The sequence below is a fragment of the Enhydra lutris genome, unplaced genomic scaffold, assembly GCF_002288905.1.
Source record: "Enhydra lutris kenyoni isolate GAN:26980312 unplaced genomic scaffold, ASM228890v2 scaffoldscaffold26, whole genome shotgun sequence".
NCBI lineage: Eukaryota > Metazoa > Chordata > Mammalia > Carnivora > Mustelidae > Enhydra > Enhydra lutris.
In genome coordinates, this window is record NW_019154110.1 from 7,230,714 (window position 1) to 7,254,105 (window position 23,392).

Genomic DNA, 23,392 nt, shown 5'->3' on the forward strand with positions numbered 1-23,392 from the left:
TAATTATTTCTGATCAGTGATCCTGATGACTTCAGTTTTTACCAGGTCTTATGGAACAAGCAAAATGGAAGGAAATAATAAAGAGAAGACTAAAAATTCGTGAAACTGTAAACAGTAAAATAATAGAGAAAAATCAATGAAACAACAACCTGGTTCTTTCAAAGGACCAATAAAATTGCTAAGCCTCTAGTCTGAGAATAAAAGTGAGAATGACCTAATTACCAATATGGAATGAAGAAGGGGATAGCACTACAGACCACACAGATGTTAAAAGGATAACAAGGAAATATTCAACAACTCTGTGTACATAAATTCACGAACTTGAATGAAACCAAATAATTCCTTGAAAGTCACAAACTACCAAAACCCAGCCAAGAAGAAATAGATAACCTGAGTACTGCTTTATCTATTACAGAAATTAAATGAGTGATTAGAAACCGTTTGAAAAAAGAGGTGCCTGGGTGGCTCAGTCATTTAAGCATCTGATTTCGACTCAGGTCATGATACTGGGGTCCTGGGACTGAGCCCTGTGGCGGGCTCTGTGCTCAGTGGGGAGTCTGCTTCTCCCTCTCCCTCATGCTCTCTCCCAAATAAATAAAATCTTAAAAGAAAAAAAAAAAAACTTTCGAAAAAGTAAACTCCAGGTTCAGATGATTTCACTGGTGAATTCTACCAAACATTTAAAGAAGAAATAACACCAATTCTCCATATCTCTTCTTAAGGGGAAGGGAACACTTTGTAACTCATCTTATGAAGCCAGCTTTATCCAGATATCAAAAAAAGATAAAGGCAGTACAAGAAAACTGTAAATCAATATCCAATAGCCTTCATCAACATGGATGCAAGAATGGCCAACAAAATACCAAAAAGTCAAATCCAACAATATAAAGAATAATAATATACCATGACCAGGTGTTTATCTAAGAAATGTAAAGATGGTTCAATATCCAGTAATTAATCAATGTAATCCATTGCTGCAACAGAATACATAAGGCACGTGATCATGTCACTTGCTGTAGAAAAAGTGATAGAAGGGATAGAAGCAGAAAAATGTTCACCTTTAGCCCAGAATGCTGACCTATAGCCTGCAGAGTCTCGATAAGGATCAAATATAGGCTGGTCGTTACATTTTTTTTTTTTAAAGGCACAGTCCTTTCTTTCTTTTTTTTTAAAGATTTTATTTATTTGACAGAGAGAGAGATCACAAGTAGGCAGAGAGGCAGGCAGAGAGAGAGAGAGGGAAGCAGGCTCCCTGCTGAGCAGAGAGCCCGATGTGGGGCTCGATCCCAGGACCCTGAGATCATGACCTGAGCTGAAGGCAGAGGCTTTAACCCACTGAGCCACACAGGGACCCCATGGTCGTTACATTCTTAAAGAGTCTCATGACTCCCTATACATCTCACGGATAATAATTATCAAACTGAATGATAAGCATAAGCACCAGAGAAATATTGCGAGAGTAGCTTCACAAGTAGAGATTCAAAGAAACATTTATTTTTATTTTTTATTCTTTTGAAGATTTTATATTTAAGTAATCTCTACACCCAACATGGGGCTCAAACTTACAACCCCAAGAACAAGAGTTGCATGCTTCACTGACTAAGCCAGCCAGGTGCCCCTTGAAGAAACATTTATGATCTAATACTCCCGGCATGTGCCTGCCTCCTTGAGCACTAAGCATATACCCACCAGTGTCATACAGCAAAAGTGCAGCTCTTTCTGCTCATTGGTCCTGTCCCTATGCTTCTTAAATAAGCTTACTAAAGGGGCACATGGGTGGCTCAGTTGGTTGGGCGTCCGACTCTTGGTTTTGGCGCAGGACATGATCTGAAGGAGCCCCATGTGGGCTCTGCACTCAGTGGGAAGTCTGCTTGAGATCCTCTCTCTCTCTCTCCCTCTGCCCCCAACCCCACTGTGTGCTCTTGCACTCTCTTGCAAATTAATGATAAACAACAACAACAAGCTTACTAATTTGCACCGCAAAATGCCCGAAGAATTCTTTCTTGGCTGTTGCACTCCATGATCCACCAGCAACCCGCATGAGGATCGTGGAGGGACTCTAAAGGCCTTGGTGTGACTTGCTAAGTCCTTTTTATCCCCCAGACTCTACTTCTTGTTCTTTTCCAGAGATGTCCTGAGTAGTACAACGATTCTGAATGTGTCTTAGTGCTCAAGAGAAAACCTCTTGCCTGTGGCTAGACTATGGGGAAGTCAAACTCCTGCCACCTGGCTAGATACCAGTATCTTGGCCATGATAGTGCTGGGCTCAGAAATCAGGCTCTCCCTGTTTTACCTGTTCTTTCAATACTTGCATTCTTCTCAGGCACAGGATGGCCATACATATCATTGGAATGGCTTCCCGTGTTAAGGCTCCCGAGTAAGGTTTCCTCCTAAATAACCTGGTGTGGTCCCTCAAGGAACATAAAATCTAAGATATGTCTGACCATAGCCTTCCCAATAGGGACCAGTGGGAGCTATTACCCAGCTGAGGCATCTACCCACCAAAGGGAGACCACTCCCTTGGGGCTGGATCATGGATAAAGCTCTTGAGAAGGCTGTTCAGATTAGATAGAAGTGCGATATTTTTGGTTTTTCGTGTCTCTCATTTGCTGTTCCCCATGGGCTGTGTGGCATTCTCCATCTTGCTTTCTGATTGTAAGTACTTCTAGCTTAGATATATGATGCTTAGTATGATATGAAATAGCCGTCCTTCTTAACAAAGGTCATGGCCTCTACCCCATCCGTTAATACTAGATCTAGAGGCTTACCAAGGGTATTATTATTGGTTGCCAAATATATTAACTTCCCCAAATGGAAAGAGGCAGCCCCAATCTCTGTGGTGATTCAGTCCATTCGCCGGCACCCACTGTAGTCTAAGATGTCACAGGGAGGCAAAGGGAGGTGATCATCCCTTCTCAGATAGTACAAAGGTGTCAGAGCGGTCCAGATCTGGGACACCTCCTGCCACTTGGAACCCCAGGAACCTTTAGCAATATTCCTGATGGAATGCCACTTGGGAGCTGAGAAGGATTTTGGTAATGGACTCCTGGTAAATGTACTCTCCTCGTTTGGTAGGAATTAACTATGGGATCTGCCTCTTCGATCCCAAGGATTCTCCTTTGGGCTGTCTCCTAACACACTGGAGTCCATTTGGACAAGAGGATATAAAGAAAAAGTACCTCTTCTTCCGTAATGATGCTTGGCCTCAATCATCTCTGAGGAATGATAAAAAACAAAATGGCCCATTAACAGGTCTTGAAGGTTCAACAGTATTTATCCATTGGACCCTTTTATGGGTGGCAGGGAACATGGACTGAGACCCCACAGGGTCAGCAGCTATGACCCTGTACCAAATCCCTGATCTGTCCAGACTCCTGCAGGGGCTCAAGGAAGCCCCTCTCCTCACCTCTACTCCTCAATCCAGCATCAGCGAACTGCCTCAGGTCCTTCTGATAATCTACCACCTTCCCTGTGTTCTGTATGTTCTTTGTGTGCTCCCCTCCCTTGTCTCTCCTGTAAACAGGTTGTTGCCAAGATTCTGTATATGTCCCCCCTCTTTTTCCTGAGTTACTGGTCTTCTCTTTGTTTGCTTCTTCTTTTCTGTGTCAGATCTGGAAGGTATCTTGAGAGGACTGGATGAACATTGCTTAACAGCACTAGACTCCTGCTGTATGGGGGGCTGTTTCTCCCTCATTCATTGCCAGGGTTAGTGGCTATAATTGAAGCCAGTTGTCTGGTAAGTCTACCTTGTGATGGAGATCTTAAAGAACATTCCCATGCAGCTGCCGAAGCTCTTTTTGCTTCAGGGAGGTTCCCTGTCTTCTCAGGCCCGACCGGGACTGCCTCTTTTCACTTTCTTTTGGCGAAAAGACAACACGTGTCTCTTCGTCTGTTGGAGATGACGAGCTCTAAGACCGGGAGTCCTTTTTCACTGACCTTTGGGCTTTTATCTGCTTCCAGTCTTGCTGGTGGCACCTCACCTCTTCTGCCTCTACCTCCCCCTCCTCCTGTTTCTGCACCACCTTTGGACACGGATTGCATAACCAGTTCCTGTACGTCCTCCGTGCCTCTGCTTCTCCTCCCCTTGTTATCGAGGAGTGAAGAGCATCTCTCCCTGGACTTACACTACCCACCTCAGATTTCCCAGTGGGTGTCCCAGATAAAAACTGACAGTGGGTAACAAACTGATTGGCTTTTAGAAGACCGGGGTATAACATATTAAGCTAATTTGATTTTGTTAGTTTAATTAAGGTAGAACATGTCTTTAGAATTATCAGCATTAAATATAAAACTTCTATTCTACCAAGGTTTACCACAGGTCAAATAAGCTCTTGTTATCTCTGTTGCAACTTGTCAGCAAAAAGGTGACTTCAATGATGGTTAATTTTGTCTCAAAGTTTTCATGGGTAATTGTTAAGAACAAGTAGCGTGAATAAATGAAAGGCTTATAAGTAAAACTTTTAAATAGCTTTCAAAATTTTGGGTAACCTGAAACTTTGAAGTTTTGCTAAGTTAAATGATGAATTGGATTGAATTAACTGGATATCTAAGTCTTTCCCAAATAAATACGAAAGCATTGTTCACTCAATGTAGGTTTGTGCTTTTGGCTTCTTACCATGGAGAAACCGAGGATACTTGGGTCTGCCGGTCAACATTTTTTTAGAATTTATGAACTGTGTTCATAAATCTCAGATCTAAAGAATTCTGGTGTAAGAGGCTGTTCACAATTAATTGGTTACTACTTAATTTTCTCTGGAGATTAAGGTTTCTAAGAGTTAAAACTCTGCTAAATGTAATTAAGACTGATGGAAATAAGGAAAACAACTCTGTCTGCAGGAAAGTAGGGGACATATGAGAAAGATACAAGGAATGGGAATACCTTTTTTTTGAGGGGAAAAGAAATTCTGTCCTAAAATGAGACCGGTTGCTTGGAGAGAAAAGGCTTATTAGGACAAACTCTGAATGAAAAAGAAAGTTGCAGAAGGTTTGTGAAGGGAAATCTTTGGAAAAGAATTTTATGCATGGTTAGGACTAAGGTTGAAATAAATGGATTTTAAAAGTATACAGCTATAGGGGCACCTGGGTGGCTCAGTGGGTTAAGCCTCTGCCTTTGGCTCAGGTCATGATCCCAGGGTCCTGGGGTCGAGCCCTGCATTGGGCTCTCTGCTCGGTGGGGAGCCTGCTTCTCTCCCCACCCCACCACCTACTTCTGATCTCTGTCTGTCAAATAAATAAATAAATAAAGTCTTATGAAAAAAATTAAAAAAAAAGTATACAGGCATAGGGGGCTCCTGGGTGGCTAAGTTGGTTGAGCATACAACTCTTGATTTCAGCTCAAGTCATGATCTCAGGGTCATGGGATTGAGCCCCACAGGGGGCTCTGCGCTTAGTGGGGAGTCTGCTGGGGATTCTTTTTCTTTGTCCGTCCCCCAGCTAGCATGCCTGCACACATGCTCTCTCACGCCCTCTCACTCTCTCTCTCTAGTAAATAAATATATAAAAAATAAATACATCTTTAAGGAAAAAGGAAATTCTGCTCTTCTCCTTGAAAAGAAGACAAAGTTTTCCTGGACTGTTGGGTCTGCTTTTCATAAGAAAATGTAAACCAAGTTTTTCTTGTTGTTGTTTTTAATATCTTTTCTTTATCTGCCCAGAAAACCAAACCTGTCTTTATCAGGTCTTTGATTACTTAAGAAGGTTAAAGCTTCTCAATGTTAAAGGTACGTGTTGCTAACAACTATATAGCTCTGTGTACAGTCTCTTACTGCCAGTTTGGTTAAATGTAAACATTAAATTTATGATGATCTGTAATCCTATTTAGGCATGTGCTTAGAACTTTCTGAGGGTTTTAACCAACTTCCCAGATATCTGAATTGTAAATGAAGTCTCCAGATGAATTAGACTTATTTGGTACGTTAAGTTACGTGGGAAGCGCTGTCAAATAAACGATGAGAAACCTTAGGTCATGTTGTATGGGTGGATGCTTACCTGTTCTAGAAATTAATGAAATTCCTAGAGCTTTAATATGTTCTGGTATAAGGTCATCATTTAAAATTTTAATTATTAAAACACTATGTGTCACAAGAATAACTACATTTCCTTGTCAGCTACGTTATAACGAGCCCTCATATCAGATCTTTAACCATGTCTATTTTTGAATCTTCTGTCATTTATAGTTACTGTTCTGATGCTCTTGTGGGATGAGTTTTGTCTTCAAGGAGATTCAGGAAGAGCACTTTTGACAAATATTTATTTGAGAGAGAAAGAGAGCGTGCATGCATGCAGGAGGGGGGCGGCGGGAAGGAGGGAAGGGGCAGAGGGAGAAGCAGACTCCTTGATGAGCAGGACCCTGAGATCACGACCTGAGATCACGACCTGAGCCGAAGGCAGACGCTTAACCAACTGAGCCACCCAGGCGCCCGATATCTTTAAAATCTTAAGACTAAAATGTGCCAGAATATCCAAAACTAACAAAAAAAGCTGCATTCAAGAAACTAGAATTAGTAATATGGGGCTAAATAAATTGAGGAAGATGATTATAGTTTTTATGACTCTTATTTGAAACACTGCTAGTTCTCTAATGTTTGCTTCTCCAGACTTAAGGAAACTTTCTCTTAAGATTTATGGAAATGTGATAAAGTATTCCTTTATAAACAAATTGAAACACTGAACTCTTTACTAGAACCCTCCAGAATTCAAACTCTCAATAAGTATTCTTTCTTTCATGGCAATTATAGTTATTTGCAGAAATTCAATAAGAATCTCTTCTCCTATCATTTCTCAGGCTTTTGGCTAAGATCAAGTGAAGAATGTAGTTTCCTCATAGAGTTAAAAATAGAAGTACCTGGGTGCCTGGGTGGCTCAGTGGGTTAAAGCCTCTGCCTTCGGCTCAGGTCATGATCCCAGGGTCCTGGGATTGAGCCCCACATCGGGCTCTCTGCTTAGCAGGGAGTCTGCTTTCTCCTCTCTCTACCTGCCTCTCTGCCTACTTGTGATCTCTGTATATTAAATAAATACATAAAATCTTAAAAAAAAATAGAAGTACCTTATGGCCGGCAATCACACTACTAAGTATTTACCCAAAGAATAAAAAAATAATAATACAAAAGGATACATGCACTCCGATGTTAACAGCAGCATTATCTACAGTAGCCATATTATGAACAGCACAAGTGTCCATCAACTGATGAATGGAAGGAAGTGGTATATACACAATGGAATATTACTCAGCCATGAAGAAGAATGGAACCTTGCCACTTCCAATGATGTGGATGGAGCTAGAGAGTATTACACTAGGTAAAATAAGTCAGAAAAAGACAAATACCATAGGAATTCACTCATATGTGGAATTTAAGAAACAAAACAAATGGTTGGGCCCTGGGTGGTGCAGGCGGTTAAGCATCTCTTGGATTTGGCTCAGGTCATGATCTCAGGGTTGTGTGATCGAGCCCTGTGTTGGGCTCTGTGCTCAGTGTGGAGTCTGCTGAAATGTCTCTCTCCCACTCCCTCTACCCCTTCCCACACTCTTCTCTCCTTCTCTCTCTAAAATAAATAAATCTTAAAAGAAAAAAAAAAAAGAAATGAGCAAAGACGGAAAAAAAAAAGAGAGGAAAACCAAGAAATAGACTCTGAAGTTAGGGAACAAACTGATGGTTACCAGAGGGAGGCGGGGCGGGGGGGGGATGGATGAAATTGGTGATGGGAATCAAGGGCACTTGTGCTGAACACCAGGTGATATATGAAGTGTGGTATTACTATACTGTACACCTGAAACAAATATCACACTATGTTAACTAACTAGAATTTAAATCATACTTAAAAAACAAAAACAATCTGTTCTCCTTGTAATAGGACCCCACTGGAAATGCTGGTTATACTACTAAGACTTTGACAGGAATGCTGTATGTGAGAGAGGTAGTCATAGACTCAGATATCAAACAGCTTCAAGGAACTAAGGTTGACTTTATGGAGCCCATAAAGCCCCTTGGAGATGCTGGTCTGATCCCTTGCTTCCGGGTTCCCAGCAGCCCTATCAGGTGAGTAAAGAATGTTACTTCCTGGCAGGTACAGGAAACCTCGGGATATTCTGGGGACCTTGGGAAGAGGAATACACCCAAATCTACAAGTATTGCAGGCAAGTCTGATGACAACTATTTGGTATGGCTCTGCCCTTGCATGGCTACCGAAGAATTTGAGCTAGAGATTTCTTATACAAAATTCCACCAAAGCAGATTTTAAAGGATCTCTATGATCAATCACTATTCTTGCTGAGCTTATGTAAATAACCAGGCTAGGTTTGTTAAAACTGGACTTGATTTACAAACAGATCAGTCTTGATTTGGCTATCTGGAAATCAGGGTGAATTTGGAGAGAAAAATTATGTTCCAATAACGTATCCTTATGGATGTTAGGTTCTACTTTTGTCTTTAAATGTTTGTTGTCTGCCTAAGCTAGACAACTTGAGGTCCACTTCAGAGATACTGCCATAATAGCTCATGTAGAGGTAGATAGTCTTCCTGCTTGTTACTCCATGGGGATAATATAAGGAACCCCATGTGCACGTGATTATTTAAACAGCTGGTCAATGGAATGGACTCCCCAACATTGCTCAATTCTGTGTGGCCGGGATAACAAAAGTGCTCCTTAAAACCATAACCGATATGATACACCACCCCAATACCAGCACATATAGGGACATTTCCATCACTAAAACGAATGTTTCTTGCTGGCCTACGGTAAATGTTACATGGGACTCATAAGAGGCTCTTCTCTTATCCTCAGACTATCTAAATTTTAACTGAATACGCCATTCCACAGATAGGCTGAGGACAACAAATTCCTCAGCTATGTAGTCCTTTCTATTGATATGCCCAAGGTGGATATATGTAGCTTACTCCCACAACCGGACAACTAAGCCAAAGGCCCTTTTGTACTGAGAACAGAAAATCCATACCCTGATTCATGGCCCTAAAGTACTCACCAAATGGGATGGATCCTGCCCTCCCCCACCAAAGCCGGGGCAACTGACAGCTTTGCTAGAGACTGGCTGAGATGACAAGGCCTCAGATGGCTAGCACCTAATGGAACACAGTTGTTACGTGGGCCAAATTTGTGGTGGTGGATTCCACCAGGCTGGACTGGAAAATATACTACAGGGCATGCTGGGACGCATGGCCACAGCACCAAGACTACCCAAGTCCAGGCAATCTTCTGTATCTAAAACAATGGACAAGATCCGTGCGTTATTGCTGTGACCATCTGACATCAATTTTTCTCCCATCAGGTTTAGAGGATGTCATACAGCACGTGGAGGCCCTTGATAAGTCGACAATTAAGGCCTTAAATGGTTCTCAAAAAAGCATTACACCATTAAACACTGAAATGATCCAAGTACGTAAAGCAGTTCTACAAACTAGAATGGCATTAGATGTCTTAACAGCAGAACCCGGCGGACCATGCGCCATTATTAAAGCAGAATGTTGCATCTACATTCCAGATTATGACAAAAATACAACAGGATTACTTACTGGATATGAATCATCAAACTGGTGCTCTTACATACCCTCCATTGTTACCAAATGATATCGGTTACATTTCCGGTCAGGATGTGGACTAAGATCCACGCTAAAGTGTCTTCTCACGGCTCTTATTTTCTCTAAGATTTTATTTATTTCAGAGAGAGAGGGGCGTGTGTGCACGAGGAAATGTAACTGGGGGAGGTGGAGGGGCAGAGAGAGAACCAGGCTCAATCCCAGGACCCTAAGATCATGACCTGAGCTGAAGGCAGACACTTAACCGACTGAGCCATTTAGGCACTCCACTCTTCTTATTTTCATTGTAATAATAATCCTAGGGGTACCTGGGTGGCTCAGTCAGTTGAGTGGCTGGATCCTGATTTTGGCTCAGGTCATGATCTCAGGATCCTGGGGTCCTGCATGGGGCTCCATACTCAGTGGGGAGTCTGCTTGAGATTCTCTCTCACCCTCTGCCCCTCCCCCCACTTGTACTCTCTTTCTCTCAAAATAAATAATTAAACCTTTAAAAAAACAATAATCCTAACGTGTTGTTCCTCTTACTTTGTTTTCTCCTATTGTTGAGATATGTGCAAGCAGTTACTAACTCCTTTGCTCAGCTGACAGATGATCCTTCCTACTTGAAACAAATTCACCTTCATGTTCACTCTTGACTCTACAGCAACAGCCTTCCATTATAACTACCTGTAGGGACAGACAGTGACCAGTTTCAGTCTAGAGGTAGGGACATCCCTATGACCCCTGTCAGCTTGAAGAAGTTACAGAAGATGAGCCCTTTGCCCTTCAAACCTTAAAGATTTAAGGATCAAAAATTGGTCAGGAGGAAAACGATGAGGGATGGAAGCAGAAAAATGTTCACCATTAGTCCAGAAGGCTGACGTAGAGCCTGCATCGTTTCATTAAGGATCAAAGACGTGCTGATTGCTACATTCTTAAAGGTCATGAGAATGACTGCTTGTACATCTCACCCATAGTTCATATCAAGCTGAACGATAAGCACCAGAGAAATCTTGTGAATGTAGTTTTCTTTTTTCTAATTAAAAAAAATTCTTTTAGTGAAAGTAGGTTTAGAAGTAGAAATTTGAAAAAAAATTTATGATCTAATACTCCCTGCACATCCCCTCCCCCTTGAGCACTAAGCATATAACCACCAGCTTCACACAGCAAAAGTGCAGCTCTGTCTGCCCACATGTCCCATCCCTGTGCTATTTAAATAAACTTACTAAGTTGTATCATACAATGTCTCAAGGGTTCTTTCTTGGCTGCTGCAGACCACAAACAACCCTGCAACAAAAGCACTTGACAATACTCAGCATCCATTCGTGACAAAAAGCTGTCAAGGAGCCAGGATTAGAAAAGAACACAACCTGGTAAATCACATGTGCATAAATGCCGCAGCTAACACCACACTCCGTGGTGAAAGACTGAAGGTTTTCTGCTGAGATCGGAAGCAAGGTAAGGATTTCTGTTGCCACTGCCGCTGGGCAACATCAGACGAGAAGCCCTAGCCAGTGCAATAAGGCAGGTTTAAAGAAATTTAAAAGGAAAAGGAAGAAATAAAAGTCTCCATATTATTTTGATTACATGATTATCTACATAAAAAAATCCCAAGGAATCTACAAAATAGCTCCTAGAACTAATAAGTAGGTTTAACAAGGTCACTGGTTCCTGTTGGTCACAAGGCCAACACACAAAAATATTTCTATATATTAGTAATGAACAACTGGAAATAGAATTTTAAAAAATTTAAACAAATTTTAAGTATGGTTGACATATAATTTTGGAACCAGAAATTTAAAAACAAAACCACCCACAGGAAGTCTAAAATAAAAAATACTTAACGTATAAACCTAAAAAACATGTATACGATCTATCTATTGAAAAAATACAGAATGTTGATGAGAGAAATCAAATGAAAATGTTGACGAAAGGTATAAAAGAAAAATCAAAATAAACACAGAGATAGTATGTTCATGGATTGGAAAACACACTATCATCAAGATGCATATTTTCCCCAAGGGGATCTACAGATTTAATGCAATCCCAACCAAAATCCCAGCAGAACTTTTTGTGGACATCAAGAAGCTGATTCTAAAGTGTGTATGGAAAGGCAAAGGAACCAGAATATCCAAAACAATATGAAAAAGAAGAACAAAGTGGAAAGACCCACTGTAGCTGATTTTCTTAATAGAAAGTGACAGCGATGAAGATAATGTAATTGTTAAAGGGATTATCAAAGGGAAGAAAACAAAGATTGGTGGGCCAAAGTGAAGAATCAGAAATAGACACAAATATAGCCAACCGGTTTTTCATTAAGGTACAAAGGCAATTCAATGGAGAAAAGATGATTTGGACATTTGGGTAACTTGGACCACTCAAAAGAAATAAACATCAACTTAAATCTCACACCTTATGTAAAATGAATTCAAAACGAATCACAGATATGAATGTAAAACGTAAAACCATAAAACTTTTAGAAGAAAACACAGGAGAAAATATCTGTGACTTGGGACGGGGGCAACATTTCTTAGAAAAACACCAAAAGCGCCACTCATAAAGGAAAAAAACTGGTCAACTGAGTGTCATCAAACTTAAAGCTTGTCTTTGAGAAAGACACTGGCAGGAAGATCAGCGTGTAAACAACTCTTAAAATTCAACAAGAAGAAAGCAAACAATTCAATTTAGAAATGAGCAGAAGATTCCAAGTCTCTGGCTGGCAAATCAGCACATGAAGAGACGGTCAATGTCATTACCTAGGAGGGAAATGCAAATCAAAGCAGACATGAGGTACCACCACAAACCCGTCAGAATGGCCAAATAAAAACAAAAATAAATCAACGGCCAACAGCAAAGTGGGAACAGCAAAGAGGGCGGAGAACGGCTGGGACTCTCACACCCTGCTGCTGGAAAGGGGAAATGATACAGTTACGGGGAAAGCAGTCGGCGGTTACTGAAAGAGTTAAACACAGAATCACCACATGACCCAGCAATCTGACTCCTAGGCATATATCCTAGATATATGCGGATATATGCCTAGATATATCCTAGGTAAAAACCCTCTGTTCGCTCAAAAACGTACACAGGAATGTTTACAGCAGCTCTATTCACAGTGGCCCCAAACTGGAAACCACTGGGTATCCATCAGCAGGTGAACAGAGAAACAAGGCACCATACGTCTATACAATGTAATGCTATCCAGCAATAAAGGGAATAAACTCATGATACAAATGACTGGTAGGCAACAGCGCGGACAAATTTTGAAGGCATTATGCTGAGTCAGCCGCAAAAGGTAACATGCTGTACGGTTCCCTTTATGCGATATTCTCTAGCAACAGATTGGTAGTTGTCAGAGTTCAGCGCCAGCGGTGGTCTGACCTAGGGGAGTTTTTTGGGATGATGCACACTTGTGTGTCCTGGCTGTAGTGGTGGTAACACAAATCTATGCATGTGTTGAGACCCACAGGCTTATATACCGACCACCACCAAAAGCCAATTTTGTTACATATAAATATAAAAAGTAGAGCTCTTTGCTTATTTTGATCCCCAGATAGTCAGTCTGCTTGGGTCAGTAAAGCAGAAGCCTGCGTGATTTCTCACTCTGTGGGTTTGTTCTCCTACTGCAGGAAATACCAAAGTGCCACCTCCTGGCCACCACAGGTGCTGTCAGCCTGGCAATCAACACTGACAAGGTAGCCACTGGGGGGAATGCAGAGTGCCAGGCCACCTGGGAGGGGGGTGCGGAGGCATGCACCAAAGATGCTGAAGGTACAACCCTCGTTGTAGGGGATACCCAATCCAGCTGGACCAGTGGAACAAATAAACAACTGAAGAACATTTTAACAGTCCATACATTTGGAAGCCCTCTTAGTTCCGTGTCCGCATTTTACAGATACAGAAATTGAGGATCAAAGAGGTTAGCTAATTTGTGGACCTTGGAACTGGAATTCAGGCTTTTAGACTGAGCTAGAACCATGTTCTTTATCATAAGCTTTTTCAAATATCATGCACAAGTTAACACAAGTTGCATAAATAAATATCACTAAACATCAAGTGAATAAGTTTTCACAGGAGGTAAGTTCTTAGATTGACTTTAAAAGAATGATGGGGTCAGCGCTAAAGGAGAGAAGGAAAGATATTCACGGCACTGGAAATCATCTCACAAACCCATGTAGATCATGGGCTTTCTGAGGCCACCGGTAAGAGGATCCATCAGTCTTCCTGCCACTAGATGTAGTCCATCCAGACGATTTTACATGATTAAATTAAAAATATCTCTTTTATTTCTAAAAGCATTTTAGGTCTGTGATGCTTCACTCTCATTTGACTATTTTAGATGCAAAATTTAGAACTGAGTTTATGTGGCCCTTCACGGGAGAGCCTGATTAAAGCCTAATAAAATGAGAATTTTAACAGGAGTAACTTTGTCAGCACATCCCAGGAGCCTTGGCTGCAGGGGTTCAGGGAAAAGAGATTCGGTGGTGTCTGCTGAAGCCATCCAGATGGAGGACCCCTTCCTAGATGCTGCCTGGGCCAGAGGACTCTTTTCTCAGTCCCCTTCCCATTGCAGAGTATGGGCTTCTCCTCCTGCCTGTCCCACCCTGTCTGGTGGCCAGATGCTGCTGTGCATAGGAATTCCTTTCTTGTAAGCCCAGACTACAGGTCAGAGCCCTGGAAGAAAAGAGGGAAAATAGCACCCAATTTCTTCTGCTATACAAATAATCAAAGATTAAGCTCTGTTGTCGCCCATGTAAGATACACAGCTCCCAGAATGTCCCCTTGTATTCTGGGAGACAGGCTGGTAAGTGGGGAAAAGCCATGGAGAAAGGATGACTTGGGCGCTAATTCCAATTCAGCGATGTGATTATTCAATCATGTGAGGCATTCAGTTTCTTGGGGCATCTGTCTTCTACAAAAGAAGGATCACACTAGATGTCTTATCTCCCTTACAAGATTATGGTAAACAATCAAATAGCCGCAAAGATAAACAAACACCCCCCCAACCTGCCTTCAATGGGTTTTACCCTCTAACCTAAAAGAAGATATGACGGCAGTACCTGAAAATCTTTACAGGAGTTCCATGCAAATGGAAGGTGTTGTAGTGAATTACATCTGTTAGAGAAGGGGTCGCGGCCTCAGCCACAGCACAGAAGTAGGTTTTTCTGAACAAAAGTGAGACTCCTTATCAAGGAGTCACTCTATTAGCTGCCTTCTTATGTCTCATCATCTGTGGGATCTCTGTGCTATGATGTATCTAAACCTTCCTCATCTTTGGTATTCAAGATTCTTATCAGGGCAGATACAGTCTCTGATCGTAACCGATTTCATTTCTCCCAGACCCTCCTCAGTGAGGAGGACCCAGCAGGGGACGCAGCTATAGATGTGGCAGTTCAGAAGGAGGGGGCTTCGTCTGAGAAAGGAAAGCAGGTGTCCTCCTTCGCAATGGAGTCTGGGCAAGAAAGCAGAGCAAACTAGAAAAAAAGATTCCTAACACATAGTTGCACTTTTAAGTACAAAAAGACCAATATTAGAAAAAGAAATAATTCTGAAAGATAAACATGATAAATTAAAAACACAATGGTTTAAAACATCAAGTTGCACATTTTAAATATATATACAATTCTTATCTGTCAATTATGCCTCAATAAACACAGAAAAAAATAATGCAAGCAGTAAATAACAAACAGATACCGCAGAAATAAAATAATAATAGAAAAAATTTCTCAATGTTGAAAGATTTCAGTGTTGAAAGATTTCAGTCTTTGGATATAAAAGAGTAACAGATACCAGCCCAACTTAAGTAACAAGGAGTCATATGGAAATGTAGCCCAGGGAAAGTTTTGAATCTCTAGAATAAAGGGGATAATATCTTCAAGTATCTGGGTACAAAAAATAAATTTTCTACACAGGAAAATAACATTGAAGTCTACATACTTTTAAGAGTTTAAAGAGTTTATTTATTCGTTTGACAGAGAGAGACACATCAAGAGAAGGAACACAAGCAGGGGGTGAGTTGGAGAGGGAGAAGCAGGCCTCCTGTGGAGCAAGGAGCCTGATGTGGGGCTTGATCCCAGGACCTAGGACCCTGAGCTGAAGGCAGATGCTTAATGACTGAGCCACCCAGGTGCCCCAAGTCTACATACTTTAAAAAAAACCTGTCTCTTCTGTCTGAAAATGTAGAAAGGCGTGGGAAGAGAAGAAATATTAATTTTGTCATCATCCACAGGAGGAGAGAAGTAAATCTATTTTATTCTTGGTCTTAAGAGATCAATTTAAACATTTAACAGTAACCAATAAATTATTAGAGTTAAAAAGGATACAAAACTTTCTAATCATTAGTAAAAAGAAAATAAATAAAATTCGATTAACATAGCAATTAAAAAAAATAAAAGGAAATATCACGGAAGCATTAAAAATAGCCAGCATCTAAACAATATGATTAATTTAGGGGCGCCTGGCTGGCTTAGTCAGAAGAGCATGGGACTTTTGATCTTGGGGTCATGAGTTCGAGCCCCATGTTGGGTATAGATATTACTAAAATATATATATAGTAAAAAAGACTGTGTGGTACTGGCATAAGGACAGACTTACAGATCAAATGGACTAGAATTGAGAATAAACCCTTATATAATAAACAAACAAACAAACAAATAAATAACACCACTAAATTTAAGAAAAGAAAATCTTATCAGTTTCTGTAAGAAATGTGAATAGGATACAACTTCTTTATTGGGTAAAGAAGAGTCACAGATTAGGGCAAAACCAAAATTTAACTATACACTGTTTATAAAAGATGCACCTAAGAGGATACATCAGAAAGAAAGTGGGATGGAAACAGTAATGACACACAAAACTCCTAGGCAAAACCCACTAAACTGTTTTTCATTATTGTTTTATATAGACAAAAAGTATAACTTAAAAAATGAAAATCATCAGAGTTCCTGGGTGGCTCAGGTGGTTAAGTGTCAGACTCTTGGTGTTGGCTCAGATCATGATCTCAGGGTCCTGGGACTGAGCCCCACATGGGGCTCCACGCTCAGCAGTGAGTCTGTTTGAAATTCTCTCCCTCTTCCTCCCTCTCCGCCCCCCTTCCTGCACGCTGTCGCTCTCAAATAAATAAATAAATAAAATCTATTTTATTTTAAAATAAAGATACAAAACGAAAACTACCTCTTCATGCACTGAATAATAAAATAGAACCTTATTAAGCAAAACTGTTCTAACACAAGAAGAATGGACTGGATTGTGAACTTAGTGGGTGACCCGGTCTTTGGCCATTCAAGCAAACAATTGTAGGTGAGGGTGAAGAGAGGCTGAATAACCGATAGATTTGATTGCCAATTAAATCAAATGTCTATATACATTCAATATGGTCCCTGAGACGTTTACCTATATTTAATGTGTGTTGGGGAACAAAGCAGCACCGCCTCCCCAATCACAAAAAGCAGGATGTGTGTTGGTCATATGCTCTAATCCCAGTGCAATAAAGCTGGCAAATGATGAAAAGGTTAATAGCACAACAACTTCATCAGTGAGGGCTCTTTACACAGCCCCTGACTGAAGGACTGTAGTTGCAATTACAGATAATAAGTTAATGAGAAAGAGAATTTTACACATTCCAATTCAAGGATGCAGGTAAAGCTATAATCAAAAGAAACACGTGATCTTAAATACTTTCATTATTAAATAAGGGAGTAAGTTAAATATCAAAAAGCTAGAGAAAGAATAAAATAAATAAAAAATAAAAGCTAGTTCAGATAAAAGCAGAAGTGGATGTAATGAGAAAAACAACATCTATGATAAATCCAAGAGCTGGTTCTTTGAAGAGACCAATAAAAGAACCCAACCCCTGGCAGAGTCTAATTCAGAAAATACAAGTCAAAACCACAAAAACCTAACATTATGAATGAGAACGGGAGTTAAGAAAAGGCATGCTTATTTTAGAGGTTAGAAGAGGATGACATTTGTAATTTCATATTCATAAATGAGGAAGCTTGTGAAATGCATGATTTCAAGGAAAATACAAATTTCTGAAACGGACTCAAAGGAAGACAAAATGATCAAAATTGATTCCTAACTAGGAAAACTTTTTTTTTTTTTTTAAATGTTTTCAGAAAAACAGTCTCCAAATGTTCCTGGGCACAGATGAAGTAACAGGCGATCTTTCCAGGCCCAGGTAATCCCCATGCCACTGAAAATGCTTTAGAACAGAGAAAGACAGAAACCTTCCTGACCCATTCAATCCTGGTAGCAAAATTTGAGGAAGATCTCTTACACTTACACGCACTACTCTGATGAGGACAAATAAAAAATCCAAAATAATTAAGAAACTGAATTCAGCAGGCTAATACACCGTGACCAAGGGGGACATCCCACAAGCCTGAGGACAGTTCAGTAATAAGAAATGTCTCAGTATCATTTGGCTTATCAATAGGTCACCTTTATGTGGTGTCTGTGTGTTTGTCCAACTAGAATTATTTCCTTGTAGCTCGGCTTGACAGCCTTCCCTTTTCCCAAAGTTTCCCAGACAAGTCAGGTATTTCTGTCATTTTTATTCCACAATATTCCACGCATTCTCTCTATAGTAGGCTGATATGTATTCAAACATATTTACACTTATATCATCACTATAACATTGGTTTTAATATTTTTCTGATCACCGTAATCTGGCAGCAAAGTGCTGTAGATAAAGGAGAGAACAGACTTCCTCTACTGTATAATAATATTGTGGGACTAAAAACAAGTACCATGACTGAGCACAGAGATTTTTGCCTGGATTTTTTAAATAGAATTTTTAAATGAGACAGACTGAGTATGTTCATAGGTACCTTTTACCTTTTATTATTTTTATAAGTAGCAGGCAAAACAAGAGTTAAGTGGAAATTAAAGCATGTAACTCCAGTCCTACCCAAATACTCCATACAACTAGACCCATCAGTCAAATAAGATTTTTAAAATTGAGGTGTAATTAACATGAAAGAAAACTCGCAGATTTTAAAGTGTATTGGTGGATGAATTTTTTGACACCCAAGATACAGAACTTTTCCATCATGCCAGAGAGTTCCCTCTGTTCTTTTTAAGTCAGTTCTATATTTGTAAGTCAAATTGGCTTATTTAGCCCTTGAGAGCTAAAAGGATGAGCTCATTACTTTAGACCTAGAAATCCAAGGGTCCATTGTAGTAAGAACAAACTCGCAAAATACTGAATTTTCTCTTTATCCTTTCTCTGTTTTCATGGGTTGTACCACAAGAATTATGAGGCATTTACAAAGGAAACGTCATTATTTGAAGATGACAAACCAGCCAAATGTTGTGATGGTTTTTGAGGAAAATTTTAAATTTTTTAAGATTTTATGTATTTATTTAATTGACAGAAGAGAACGAGAGAGAGTGAGAGAGGGAAAAGAAGCAGGGGGAGTGGGAGAGGGAGAAGCAGGCTTCTCACTGAGCAGGGAGCCCAATGCAGGGGGCTGGGGGGCCTGGATCCCAGGACCCTGGGATCATGACCTGAGCCCAAGACAGAGGCTTAACAATGAGCCACCCAGATGCCTGAACCATTTAAATTCTCATGGTAATATAGAGTTATTCAAGATTGCTTGAAAGAGGTGGTTTGGAATGTAAACCTATTTTTGGTTGCACTCTTGCATTAAGATTTCTTGTGATAGAAATAAACTTCATTTGATTTCTCTTAATAGAAAGACAATCCAGGGCACGTCTCCCTCTTCCACTCTCCCTGCTTGTGTTCCCTCTCTGTCTTTCTCTGTCAAATAAATAAATAAAATCTTAAAAAAGAAAATTAGGGTGTGCCTGGGTGGCTCAGTGGGTTAAAGCCTCTGCCTTCGGCTCAGGTCATGGTCTCAGGGTCCTGGGATCGAGCCCCACATCGGGCTCTCTGCTCAGCGGGGAGCCTGCTTCCTCCTCTCTCCCTGCCTGCCTCTCTGACTACTTGTAATCTCTGTCTATCAAATAAATAAAATCTTAAAAAAAAAAAAAGAAAATTAGGCAATCCTTGGTTTCCAATAGTCAAAAAAAAAAAAAAAAGTAATTTCAAGGCTATGAACCCATAGTTGTTGGATTAGATTCAGTTTGTAGGACAACAACCAATACCAAGTATAAGTCTACAGCTGCAAAACGGTGCCTTGAGATGTAATAGCACAAAAGGTCAGGGGATGGGGTTAACTCCCCCCAAGTCCACTGTAAGTACATGTCATTTTGCTTTTTTTTTTTTTTTTGCCCCATATTGCTCTTTATCTCCCTATTTGCATCTATATGTCCCTGCCTTTCTGTGTGCGTGCACGTGCTTTGTCAGTGACACGGTGGGGCCTTGAGATGCTAGCTGTAAATTCCAGAATCCCAAGCAATCATTTCAAGAAGCTGAAGATTTCTGGAATGTGTGAATCATAAGAAAAGACAATGACATTTTCTGACAAAAGACTCTAATAATGTAATAGGCCATGAGCCCTTGAGCTCTTGTTACCTTAAAAAGAATTAATCTTTTTAAATGATGATTGAGCCCTTGAAAACCATCAAGGACTAACTGGGGAGGAGAACATATGCCTTTTTTATGGTGGTTCATGTCTGGTTTTCTCCCTGGGGCCTCTCTTCCCCAGACTTCCTCTTCTCAAGTGGGAAGATCTTGTCTCTCGTGTGGTTAGTGTTCTCTCCGTACACTTCTAAGGGACTTCCTTGTTTTTTCCCCTCTGACCAAAGATGTACACACAAACAGCTCTCATAAAATTGTAGCGGTCACTTAATTTCTTCACGTGTCTGCATGTATTTTTATATATACGCTTGGCCTTACGGATTTATTATTTTTTTGTCCTTTGGTTTGATTGCAGGACTGTAATATTTATGCTCCTTTGCTCTCAGTTAACAAATAGATTTGGCTTCTCAGTGATGGAAAGGACATTCTGTGCGTTCTGCTTTCTATTCAGAAACTCGGCGGACAGACGCTCTGACTTTCTGCACACACCTGGTGACTTTCTCATTTTGTCTCTGTTCTCTGGTTCTCTATTCATGTGTCTCTCTCAATCTCCTTTCTTCTCTCCCTTTCCCTCCTTCTTTCTCCTTTTCCTCTCTCTGTGGCCCAACTAGCTATCAATCAGAAATCTTAACTGTGTGGGTTCATTGTAATAGCGCACAGTTTAGGAAGACGGAGAGTTGACCCCCTCACATCACTTGAGAGCAACAGAGCGCTTGTACTCTGGGCCACCAAGTAAGGGGCTGAGAGTCCTTGGCTCACTGTCCCTGAGGAGCCCATGCTGCTCAGTGAGGTTAGGTGCTGGTGCTCTGGGGAGCAGCACAGGCTCGCAGCCCCAGCCCCAGTGCCGCACAAGTGAGTGTCTGAGGGGACCCAGGGTTCCCATCCCCAGTTGCTGAATCACCCCAGCCTCTTTGTCTTGCCAACTACAGCGTAGGTATTGGGGAGTGAAGACAGATGGGTCCCATGGAGCCATTTCCAGATTCCTAACTCATGGATTCTATGGACAGAATAAAGTGGTGGTTTTATTCCACTAAGTCTGGGTACTTTGTTACACAGCAGGAGTCACTGGAATGCAAATGTGGAAGGAGGGGTGAGGAGCTCTGACCCAGCCTTGAACAGCCAGTGCTGGCTTTGGGAAGCAATGGAAACCTGTTGGTGGGATCGCGATGGGCCTTAAGGGGGCAGCCCGTGAGTGCTGGAAGGCAAGCAAGGAAAATGGTATTTCAAGCTTGAGGACAGGAGACCCTTGTTAGGAAGCGGCAGAAAATGTGACAACACTCTTGCCTATGGGAAGGCCAAGGCTGGAAAACGTAACAGACCAATTCAATGATTTAGATAAGGATTTCTAGACAGAATATTGAAAGTGCCATCTGGCTGCTCTTTGCTGTCTATGAAAAACCGTGAGAGGAGAGAGTTGATCTTAATAGAGAACGGTTCAGCTTTCGTACACGTTAGAGGAAATAGAAGCCAGTGCTCGCTGCGTTTCAAAACACAACTCTTTCTTAGTCCCAGCTTTTCCAGATGGCAAGGGAGTGTCAAATTAAGAAATGGTTTCAGGGCAATGATCAAATCCAGAGTGGGATTACAGAATCTTTGGTCAAAACCTCAGAAAGATCTAAGGCAGTGCTTCATAGAAACTTCCAGACAGACTATTAAGGCTCTCTCTGTATCTTTAGGCCATGCCTTACAAAGTTTCTCTGTTCAACAGCAGGGCTCTGACGAGTCCCACTGAGTGCGGAAGGAGCCCAAGCTACAGGAGCGTTTATCTTGCAGTGATATGCAGCTGTGGTTTTTGTCTGATACAGTGGGTTAAAAATTGATGCATGGTAGGTCCACCAATATTTCAAAGGAATTATATCAGGTTGGACGGAGAGGGACAGAAACGTTACAAAATGTGACAAAGCTTTTGGACCCCCAGCCCTTGATGTGCAGGAAGCAGACTAAGAAGACGACTCAGAAGCAAACACTGGGTGCTCCATTCCCCGTCTCCCAGAATGGAGAGTGTCTCCTGGGGCTCCTCTCTCTGTATGGCCACCGCATGTTGGGTGTGTGGGGCAGAGAACTTGTGTTTTTAGAGACCCACAGTTTCCAAGCCTGCAGGTTGGAGCAGCTCTGCTGAGGAACTGCCCCCAGACTCAGATGGCAGCCTGGGCCTCAACCTTGAACGTAGACCATAGTGGGAGGAGACTTCGGGGCATCTTGGGAGGGAGTGAGTGCATTCCGATTATCAGAGCAGTGTAAACACTTTCTGACCAAGGGGCAGACTGTGGAGGACTTAAAACATATTCACAAATTCTTTGATGTTCCTCACCCTGAGAGATGGGGCCCATGACCCTCCCCTTGACTACAGACTTGCTTTGAACCATGAATAGGACACTGAAGGGACATGGGCAAGTTTTGAGGTGAGATATACAAGGGCTGTGGCTTCTGCCTGATTCACTGGCACGCACATGCTCTGAGCCCTGAGCCCCCTTGTAGGAAGCCTGACTACCCTGCCCCTCATGTCGTGAGGAAGCCACGCATTTCAGAAAGGCCTCAGAAGGCTCTCTGGTGAGCAGCCCCGGCCTTCAGGTCTTCCTGGCTCAAGTGCCAATCAGGTGAATGAGCGAGCTGTCAGGGACTCCAGCCCCCAGCCCTTCCGTCACCCCAGCCTTCTAGGTAGGCTTCCTGGCAGAGGCCCCAGACGCGTCGGAGCAGAGACGAGCCATCTGCTTTGCCGTTCTCAACTCCTGCCTGACACAGAACCCATGACCATAATAAAAGGTTTATGGTTTTCGGTTTGGGGTAGGTTGTTACACAGCAACAGTGACCTGAAAATAAGGAAATCTTCATTGTGTAAATGCATCGTGGAAAGAATGCATATTCACAAATACCACTTTCAACGACTTTTAAGAAATTTTATCATGTTGGAAGAATGGTTAAGAAAATACTATATTTTAGAAATGTTTTCCAGTTTCATCAAACATAATAAAATTACTTGTTTGCTTTCTTGAGGATTCAGTGGTCATGGTGAATATCAATTAGTAAACGTGCTTTAAAATAGATATGTCTTCAGGGTTACTGGAGTTCATACGACCAGACCATATGCGGATCACAAGCCCCACAAATCATCCCAACATGTGCAAACCACATGGCATTCCAATGGTGAAATAAAATCCATCATACAAAATATGGGGTCATGAGCAGAAACAAAAAATTGTCTTAAAGTCAATATAATCGACTTTACATATAAGCACCTACTTACGAGCCCCATATGACTGATCAATATTTTTCAGGTCAATGAAAATAATTGTAATCAACTAGCCAAAAGGCTAAGTTTCCATCATTGACTGACACGCGCTTTCAACCCTTGATTTTTTTTTTTTTTTGACTGACAGAG

At 41.3% G+C, this 23,392-nt stretch overlaps 1 protein-coding gene across 1 annotated transcript in view; it reads right to left on the reverse strand.

The window, feature by feature from the left end:
- The window catches only part of LOC111151444 (myosin ID), a 243,387-nt gene that overhangs the window by 82,440 nt on the left and 137,555 nt on the right, over window positions 1-23,392 (reverse strand). The window lies entirely within an intron of this gene.